At 35.0% G+C, this 7,136-nt stretch overlaps 1 protein-coding gene across 1 annotated transcript in view; it reads right to left on the reverse strand.

Moving 5' to 3' along the window:
• The window catches only part of Cdh19 (cadherin 19), a 119,951-nt gene extending 114,533 nt beyond the window's left edge, over positions 1-5,418 (reverse strand). The window contains exon 1 of the mRNA XM_052201029.1: positions 5,318-5,418. The gene's annotated coding sequence lies outside the window, so the exon portion shown is untranslated. The remainder of the gene's footprint in view (positions 1-5,317) is intronic.
• Between the last annotated feature and the right edge of the window lie 1,718 nt (positions 5,419-7,136).

Here is a 7,136-nt window from a genome sequence, read left to right on the forward strand (position 1 = left end):
TCCAACCCCCTGCCTCCAAGTCTAAGCATCTCCACCCAACCTACTCCCACCTCCCCCCACCCAGATTTCCCTTTGTTGCAGCATCTATTGAGCTTTCACATGACCAAGGACCACTCCTCCCACTGATGCCCGACAAGGCATTCCTCTGCCACATTTTTGGCTGGAACCATGTGGACCCTTGATTGATAGTTTAGTCCCTGGGAGTCCTGGGGCATCTGGTTAGCAGACAACATTGTTCTTCCCATGGGGCTTTAAACCCCTTCAGCTCCTCCAGATCACCCTCCAACTCCTCCTTTGGGGAACCCACCCCAGACCAATGCATTGCTGCTAGCATCTGCCTCTGTATGTGTAAGGCTCTTTTAGGGCCCCTCCAGAGACAACCATGGCATGCTCCTTTTGGTATGCACTTCTTATTGTCCATAATCGTGTCAGAGATTTGGTGACTGTTTATAGGATGAATCCCCAGGTAGGGCAGTCTCTGGGTGGCCTTTACTTCAGTCTCTGCTCCATACTTTGCCTCCTTTATTGTTCCTGTGAGTATTTTGCTCCCTTTCTCAGTCCTGCCAGCACTTCTCTATCCCCCTTTGTGGGCTCTGCCTGCAAAAGTCCTCTCATAGGTGGGACCTGTTGCTGCACCCTTGTTTCCTTTTTTCCCACAACATAAGGTCACTTGATATTTGACAAAGGAGCTAAAAACAGCCAGTGGAAAAAAAGACAGTATTTTTAACAAATGGTTCTGGCATCAACTGGAGGTCTGCATGCAGAAAATGCAAATGACCCATTCTTATCTCCTTGGACAAGGCTCAAGTCCAAGTGGATCAAGAACCTACACGAAAAAACAGACACACTGAAGCTTATAGAGGAGAAAGTGGGGAAATTGAACACATGGGCACAGGAGAAAAGTTCCTGAACAGAATACCAATGGCTTATGCTCTAAGGACAAGAATCAACAAATGGGACTTCATAAAACTGCAAAGCTTCTGTAAGGCAAAGGACACAGTCAATGAGACAAACAGCAAACGACAAATTGGGAAAAGATTTTTAAAATTCTGCATCCAATTGAGGGCTAATATCCAATGTATACAAAGAACTCGAGAAGCCAGTCTCCAGAGAGTCAAAAACCAAAAAGTGGGGTACAGAGGTAAACAGGGAATTCTTAACTGAGGAAGCTCAAATGGCTCTAAAGCACCTAAAGAAATGTTCAGCATCTTTAGTTAACAGCTAAATGCAAATCAAAATTACACTGAGATTCTATCTCATACCAGTCAGGTCATAGTCTCTTAACTAAATATTTTGATATTAAAATACATGATAAAATATTGTTATGAATGTTTGATGTAATATGACAAAGATAGAAAAACTGGCACATTTAGATTCCTGTTACTCATGTATAGTTTGGTCATTTCCTCAGAAATAAAATTTTTAATTACTTCATAGAACAAAGTACCTTTGTAATGTTAAGGCATGAATTTAATATATTCTATTGTAAAAGCACAGGATTCACTCATAATGTAAATTGCATTCCTCCTTGATCTGTGCTTTAATTGCAACCTACAAATTGGAAAAAATCTTCACTAATGACACATCTGATAGAGGGCTAATATCTGAAATACATAAAGAACTCAAGAAGCTAATCACCAAAAACCCAAACAACCCAATCAAAAAATGGGGTGCAGAACTAAACCGAGATTTCACAACTGAAGAATCTTAAATGGCTGAGAACCACCTAAAGAAATTTACAAAGACCTTACTGATCAGAGAAATGTAAATCAAAACAACCCTGGGATTCCACATTACACTAATCAGAATGGCTAAGATCCAAATCTCAGGTTTTGTTTGAGAGGATCTGTAGGAAGAGCATCACTTCTCCATTAGTGGGGTTGCAAACCTGTAAGGCCACTCTAGAAATCAATCTGGAGGTTCCTCAGTAAATTGGAAATAGTTCTACCTAAAGACCCAGCAATACCACTCCTGGGAATATACACAAAGATGACCCACCATGCCACAGGGGCATGTGTTCCACTATTTTCATATCAGCCTTACTTATGAGAGCCAGAAACTAGAAACAACCCAGATGTCCCATGACAGAATAATGGATACAGAAAATGTGGTTCATTTATACAATGGAATACTACTCAGCTACTAAGAACAAGGACATCCTGAGTTTTGCAAGCAAGTGGATGGAACTAGAAAATATGATCCTGAGTGAGGTAACTCAGAGCCAAAATGACATATATATTATATACTCAGTAATAGCTGGATATTAGCCCAAAAAATTACAGAATACCCAAGATACAGTTCATAGAATTCAAAAAGGTCAACAAGCTCAAATCCACAGATAAGGATGCCTCAGTACCACTTGGGAGGGAGAAGAAAGCAATCAGAAGTGGGGACATGGGACGGTCCCATGAAGGAAAATGGACAGGGGAATGGTGGGGAGTAGGGGGGAGAGGGGAACTGATCTGGCATTGGATGAGGGAAAAGGACTGAAGCCCTGAAGACCAACAGAAAGAATGGAAACAGGTAACCTTGGGAGGTAGGAGGTTGTGGAGACCCTCCAAAATGCATCAGAGACCTGGAACTCAGGACTCAAAGGGAGGGACCTTAGATGGAATGCCTGAAAGTAGGGAGTGGGAACTTATAGAGACCACCTCCAGCAGGAAGACAGAGCATCAAATGAGGGAGGGGGCCATCCACAATTCTGAGCCATAATTTTTCTTGTTTAAAAGAATTACAGGAATGGAAATGGAGAGGAGGCTGAGGAAAAGAAGTTCCAGTGACAGGTCCAAAGTGATATGCAGCTCAAGCGGAGGTCCCAAGGCCTAACATTATTACTGAGGCTATTGAGTGCTCACCAAAAGAGACCTAGCATGCATGCCCTCCAGAAGACCCAACAAGCAGCTGAAAGAGTCAGATGTAAATATTTGCACCCAACCGGTGAACAAAAGCAGCTGAACCCTGATGTTGAATTAGGGAAATGATGAAAGAAGCTAAGGGGGAGGACCATCCTGTTGGAGGATCTGCAGTCTCAAGTAATCTGAACCCCCAATATCTCTCAGACACTGGACAACCAAACAGGCAGCATACAACTGGTGCTGATATGAAGCCCCGTCCACACACAGAGCAGAGGATTGCTGGGTCCGTGTTCATTCAGGTGATATACATAACCCTCAAGAGACTGGAGGCCCCAGGGCAATTAGAGGTCAGGTGGGGTTGAAGAAATCCACATGGAATCAGGGGGTGAGGAGGAGATATGGGATGCATACTAGGCAGAGGTTAGACTGGGGGAGGGGGCTTGGAGGTGGTGGAGGGGCAATAAAATCCGGAGTGTAAAAAGATAAAATAATTAATAGAAAACAATTTGAATAAATTGGAAAAATAATAGTTATAGGAGGAAGTGTGCGTGAGCGTGTGCATGTGCATGTGTCTGTGTGTATGTGTGTGTGTGTGTGTGTGTGTGTGTTTGTGTGTGTAAAATGAGAATAGTATAGGGCAGAAATAAGGAGCAAATCTTACCAAAATATGAAGCAATAAAATATAATAAATATAAATGCATCTTATACACTATAAGATGCACTTTATTAAGAAGGTAGAGTATCTTGAAAAGAGGTAAATACATTTAAATAACAGGTAATATTGTTAATTTTCAATTGCATATAATGATTACTAGTTTTAAAAATTATCCGATATGTGTAATTTACAATCATTGTTTTGTTTAAAAATATCTTTTGAATATTAAATTAAATAATAATAAATGTTTATGTTATAAAAGTCAATATTTCCAGTAAAAACACAATACTCTTGTTTATAATATGAATATTAGAATTAGGAATTTTATACCTACACTAATGTATTTACAATGTAAATTATGTAAACTATATTAATATAAATTATATTAATCATATGGGTTCATCTAGAGTCTACATACATTGTAAAAGGTACAATAATTAGTTTTATCTTAGGAGTAAATCCTTTATAAAACTAATACATAAAATTACATGTAGAAAACATCTTTTTTTTCACTATTTTTTAATTTGAAACCTTAGTATTTGTGAGATGTCTTTTTCCTCTAAAACAATGAGAATAAAAAAAAATAAAAATAGTTGTTAGAAAATCATAAAGTAAAATATATAGTTTTTGACATCAACATGAGCTGGAAGTTACAGTAATTTTGATGGCAATGCACTTTACATAACAGCAAAACATAGACTCAAGCACTGCTAATCATGTGAAAAAATGCCCATGCATATGTGAAAACTCGATTTATACAGTCTGCAATTCTATTTAATGATGAAAAATGAACATTATCAACACATGTAGCTAAAATCAGTTGAATATCTGTAAGTAATGTTGCAATCCTCTGCCTGCACTTTTCAGATGATCAAACTCACTCAAAATGGGCTAAAAAATACTCAGAATGTAACAATTTTTTATTTCAAGAATGAAACTTTAGAAAACTTATTTTGCTGGCAAATATTGAATTTGTGTTTGATAGCCTGAGTTTTATAAATCCTTTTCGCAACTAACTTAGGGTTTTATTAAAATTGATAAGCAAATCAAAATTGAAGTTGATGAATTATATTTGTCTCTTAAGTTTCATATTTTCTAAATTTTGATTTTGAACATTTTCTTGTGTAGATTATCATTTTTCTAATATGTAATTTCATATATAAATGTCTATGCACATATAACCAGGCAAATATGTATCTACTTGCCCTACTTCATATTTATCTGTATTAGAAACCTAATATTATTTATTTAGTATTTTAATTTTTGACAATAATTTTAAATAAAATAGAAAGTTTTAATAGTCATAAATTATGAAAAGTAGAAAAAATTAATCTGACTTTAATAATTGTTACCTTTACAATGCAATGATATTAATATGTGAGAAGTTTCCATTCTGAAAATAATCTATCAAGAAATAAATTGTTATAATTCACAATTATTTTATAAAGAAATACATTTCTCATAATTTGAAGGAATACAAATTGATTATCCAAAGTTCATAATGCTACAAAGTAAATTCAAGATAATTTAAAATATAATCTAGTCTTACCCATTGTTGAAGAAATATACATTGATAATCTAATATTTGAACAAATTTTTATCAATTTGTGTAAGGAAAATAGACTTTTTCATGTATAATTATTTTAGGAAACATACAAAACTTGTACTGACTTGAATTCTTTCTAGATTTCTTTTTTTTTTTTTTATAAAATACCAATTAGTCAAGTTTTTCCAACTACTTGTTCACTACTTGGTAAATTCAGATGATTTATACATTTCAATGTACCCAGGATCCTCACAGTCTTACCTTGTCAGGTTTAAATCCTAGGACTCCAGAAACTGAAACTGCAGCTTTTTAGCAGTTATGTGAGAACAGAAGGAAAGAACTGATTTGCTTTACAGGCTTCTCAGCAGACTCTTCATGGATTACTGTGCTCTGGTTTAAGGATGCCGGCCTTTTAGTAGCACAACACGTCAGTGTCAGTATGTCAGCGATTACTCAGTGCTATTTTGGGTTCTCCAAGTAGAATCATGAACACTGAGCCTTTTGTTCCAAATACCATAAGGGCATTATAAAGTCCTTTCTCAGTCTGAGGTTAAAATGGAAACAGCTAAACAAGTAGAATGTTCCAACTTTCTCTCTCTCTCTCTCTCTCTCTCTCTCTCTCTCTCTCTCTCTCTCTCTCTCTCTCTCTCTCTCTCTCTCTCATATTCTCCCTACCCTGTCTTATTTTTCATGTTTTGTGTTTTGTCCTAACAACAAGCAAAAGTAATTACTCACTTTAAGTGAGAGCAAGGCCACTTATGTAAGAGAGTTGTGCAATTGGAGAGGACATGCCCCCTGCTTGGGGATTAGCCCAGCAAACAAAAGATCAATTTAAAGCAGGGACAAAAGTTACTAAAAGTAGAAATGTCCTTCACTATATATCTAGTCTTTCTAGCTGTTTTTTAATTATGGACTTCTTTTTGTGAATCAAATACATTGCTAATGAGAAGATATCATCTAAATTATCATAATTTTCTTTCCCTTGGATTACTTATTAAAATATATTCATTAGCTAATTCATATAATTACAATTAGTTATAAAACTTTAATTTTTATTATAAAATCAGTGTGTCATTATATGTTGTTTGCGCATATTATTTTTCATTAAAATTACATTTGCATCAAAGAAGAAAAATGCTAAAATGATGTAAGCATTGCTTAGAAAGTAAATAATTTCTATAAAATTATTCTGAACCTTGAATATATATGTTAGTATACTTATGAAAAAATAGCCTTAAATTTCAGAAATAACACTTGAGACATGAAAAATTTGGCCTGCACATCTTTTTTATCTGATCTATGAAAATATGGCAGTAAATGGAATATATTTAGAGAAAAGTTGGTTTTGTTTTTGGAATCTTACTTAATTTGTTTCACATAGCAATTTACTGAAACATACATTTTTTTGTAAATGACATGATTTTATTTTTTTATCAGTGAATAAATTGCACTCTGCACAAAATATTTATATAAATATACATATATGTTTGCATATGCAACTGTTGATAGGAATTTAAGCTGGTTGTGTTTCTTGGTTTTATGTTTGAGCCAGAAACAGATTTTAAATAAAAATTTCAAGGAAGCTTTTAAACCATGGAGTAACAACGAGAAATCTTTTTAGCTATGTTGTTTGGGGAATTATATCTTTAGATCATTTGAGAAAATTCCACATTGCTGTCTATATCAGAAAGAGATTTTTTCACTCACACATTTTTAACAACTCCTTTGTGTCTTGCTATCGATTCCTATTAAGGTGAAAGCAAAGTCACAAAGCAAATTTAAACTGTATTTTCCTATTGCTGAACATGTTGCCAATTTTTCATGTATTTCTTGCCTCTTTTTATTTCTTCTTTAGTGAATTATCAATTATTTCATTTTATTTATTGATGAAAAGATTTGCTTGCATTCATATGTGTCTTTTTTAAATTATTTTATATTTTAGATATTAACCCTTGCATAAGGTATAGATTGGAAAATGTTTTCTTTTGTTCTTTAGGCTGTCTGTTAACTTTGCTTATGGTTTTCTTTGTAGTTAAGTGCCACAGTGGCCCAGTGATATCTGTAAAACGAAATTTTATAG

This window comes from Apodemus sylvaticus, chromosome 12 (assembly GCF_947179515.1).
Source record: "Apodemus sylvaticus chromosome 12, mApoSyl1.1, whole genome shotgun sequence".
NCBI lineage: Eukaryota > Metazoa > Chordata > Mammalia > Rodentia > Muridae > Apodemus > Apodemus sylvaticus.